Source organism: Vicia villosa, unplaced genomic scaffold (genome assembly GCF_029867415.1).
Source record: "Vicia villosa cultivar HV-30 ecotype Madison, WI unplaced genomic scaffold, Vvil1.0 ctg.001700F_1_1, whole genome shotgun sequence".
In the NCBI taxonomy this organism is placed as follows: Eukaryota; Viridiplantae; Streptophyta; class Magnoliopsida; order Fabales; family Fabaceae; genus Vicia; species Vicia villosa.
The window spans coordinates 163,159-166,425 of record NW_026705702.1 but is presented as its reverse complement, the minus strand read 5'-3'; the positions used below and the strand labels follow the sequence as shown (position 1 = coordinate 166,425).

The window sequence follows — 3,267 nt, the reverse complement described above, 5'->3', positions numbered from 1 at the left end:
ATCTGATATGTTATATCCTAAAGCGGTCGGGTATTTTCTTAGGACATTAAGTAGTTTTTCAGTCTCGGTTCGTCCTAAATTGGCGTTCACTATAATCGGTCGGTTTAGTTCTTCGTCTAGAAATTCGTATCTAAGATCGGTAGGAAGTGTTTTCAGCTCTATAGCAGGTTTCTTAGGTACAGGTATAGGATCGGGAGTTAAATCTAAGCATTCACTCAGGTGGTCATCTTGATATTCCTCACGCCAGTTGTCATCTTCAAGAATTGGCGACATAGGAGTTCTTAGGATCTCGGTTTCCTTATTTGGTTCGGATTTTATTTCTTTGACACACTCGTCGATTATGTCAGCAGAACAGCATGTGTCAATTATAGAAGGTGCTTTTAGGAATTGGGAAAGGATAAATTCTATTTTCTCTTCTCCTACTTCGAAAGTAAGCTTTCCTCGCTTTACATCTATAATTGCACCAGCGGTTTCTAAGAACGGTCTTCCTAATATGATCGGGATGTTAGAATCTTCTTGGATATCCATTATGATGAAGTCAGTTGGGATGTAGAATTGACCTACACAAACAGGGATATTTTCTAACATTCCTACAGGGTATTTTACTGAACGGTCAGCTAGTTGAAGAGACATTCTCGTTGCTTTAAGCTCACCTAGATTTAGTTTCTTACAGGTTGAAAGAGGCATCAAACTAACACTAGCTCCTAAATCGCACAAGGCCTTCTCTATAATGGTTTTACCTATTACGCAGGGTATAGAGAAACTACCAGGGTCTTTCAGTTTTGGAGGCATGTTATTTTGGATGATAGCGCTACATTCAGCGGTAAGCGTTACGGTTTCGTTATCCTCGAGTTTCTTTTTGTTTGATAAGATTTCTTTTAGGAATTTAGCGTACGAAGGCATTTTAGTTATGTCTTCTGTGAATGGTATGGTTATGTTTAATTGTTTCAGAAGTTCTACAAATCTTTTAAATTGCGCTTCGGTTTTTGATTTAGCTAATCTCTAAGGATAAGGAATTGGTGGCTTATAGGGTGGTGGTGGAACATAAGGTTTCTCTTTTTCAGGTTCCACTTCGTTATTGTTCTCTTTAGTCTTAGCAGTTTGGTCATCAGTTGATGTTTTTGGGTTTCCTTTGGCTCTTGTTGTGACATGGGTACGTTTTGAGTTCTAGGATCAATGGGTCCATCATAATTCGTTCCACTTCGTAGTGTTATTGCGTTCGCATGTCCTTTAGGATTAGGTTGTGGTTGAGCAGGAAACGTGCCAGCAGGGGCAGCAGTAGGTGCTTGTTGTTGGGCTACTTGTGAGATTTGAGTTTCTAGCATTTTGTTATGAGTAGCTAAAGCATCTACTTTGTTCGATAGTTGTTTAAGTTGCTCGCTGTTGTGGATGTTTTGGTTCAGGAAGTCTTTATTGGTTTGTTGTTGGGAAGCTATAAAGTTTTCCATCATGATTTCTAGATTCGACTTCCTAGGGGTATTTTGAGCAGCTACAGGCGCTTTTTGGTAGCCAGGTGGTACAGCAGGTGCTTGTCCAGGTGCGTACAACGCATTGTTGTTCTTATAAGAAAAGTTCGAGTGGTTTTTCCATCCAGGGTTGTACGTGTTAGAATAAGGGTTTCCTTGAGCATAGTTTACTTGATCAGACGGGACTCCAGTCAAGAGTTGACATTCGGCAACTACATGTCTAGTCAATCCACAGATCTCGCAGTTAGGTGTTACAGCAGCAGCGGTGGCTGAAGGAGTGATGGTTAAGTTCTCGATCTTTTGAGTTAAAGCGTCTACTTTAGCGTTAACGCGGTCTATACCACTTACTTCGTACATTCCTCCTTTGGTTTGGGTTTTCTCTAGAGCGGATCGTTCTCCACCCCATTGGTAATGGTTTTGTGCCATGTTCTCTATGAGTTTGTACGCTTCATCATGGGGTTTGTCCATTAATGCTCCGCCAGCAGCGGCATCTATAGTCATTTTAGTGTTATATAAGAGACCACCATAGAAAGTATGGATGATCAGCCATGGTTTGAGTCCATGATGAGGGCATATTCTAAGCATGTCCTTGTAACGTTCCCAAGCTTCGAAGAGTGATTCGTTATCTTTCTGGGTAAATCCGTTGATTTGACCTCTAAGCATAGCAGTTTTGCTAGGCGGAAAGTATCTTGCTAAGAATACTCTCTTCAATTCATCCCATGTAGTTATGGAATTAGAAGGCAGGGATTGAAGCCACGCTCTAGCTCTATCTCTCAAGGAGAAAGGAAAGAGACGTAATCGAATAGCTTCGGGACTAACGTTGTTAGCTTTGACAGTGTCGGCGTATTGCACGAACACAGATAAATGAAGGTTAGGGTCGTCTACAGGGCTTCCAGAGAATTGATTCTGTTGAACAGCTTGGACCAACGAAGGTTTCAGTTCGAAATTGTTTGCCTCAATCGCAGGTGGTGCGATACTTGAGTGCGGTTCAGCGCGCGAAGGAGCGGCATAGTCTCTAAGAGGACGAATAGCAGCCATCTCTAACTTTGGGGTGATTTGATTAATTTGATCAGTAAAAGTCAATTCCTGATTAATAGGAATTGGTGCTACTTCGGGAAGATTGCGAGCTCGACGTTTGACGTTAATGAAACGTTCGATCTCGTTAATTCGTTGTATTAAATCTCCTCCTTGTGATAGAGTATTTGGCATACAATCGTTCAGAAAGAAAGGGAAGAATTGTCCTAGTCTCTACGGTGTAACAGTGAGTTACGATATCGACTTAAATAGTCCCCGGCAACGGCGCCAAAAACTTGATCGCGACTTTACGTGTCTATGAATCTGATGACTGCAAGTGCACAGTCGTGTCGTGTAGTTTTAAAAGATATCGAATCCATAGGGACTATGAATCGATCTACCGTTATCTAAAGTTACTATGTAAAACTAGGGCTACTAAAATTTTGATTGTTCCTAAGGGAGAGTGATAGTGAGAAATAAAGAATATAATAAAAGACAGGTATCAGTATGTATTTCGTTTAACTTAAGGTAATCCGAAGGTCCATTGGCTTTTGCATAATTTAATTAAAAATCTTTACTAATTCAATTGATTAAAAATCCTCGTCTCAAACTTTCGCTCTGTTGATTCAGATTACTATCCTAATCCTAATGTACGCTTTCGCCATCCCATTAGATTTTAGAAGAGCTTTTTGGAAACAACGTAATTAATAAAATGCCTATTTTATGAAGTTGTTATCTATTTAAATCTCCTAATCTCAAACTTTCGCTCTGTTGACTCGGAACATGC

General features: G+C 40.3%; 1 non-coding gene across 1 annotated transcript; it reads left to right on the top strand.

Moving 5' to 3' along the window:
- The first annotated feature begins 2,022 nt into the window (after positions 1-2,022).
- Positions 2,023-2,129, top strand: LOC131636355 (small nucleolar RNA R71). Its single transcript, XR_009294065.1, has one exon. It is a non-coding gene; the product is annotated as a small nucleolar RNA R71 (small nucleolar RNA).
- Positions 2,130-3,267: the final 1,138 nt, after the last annotated feature.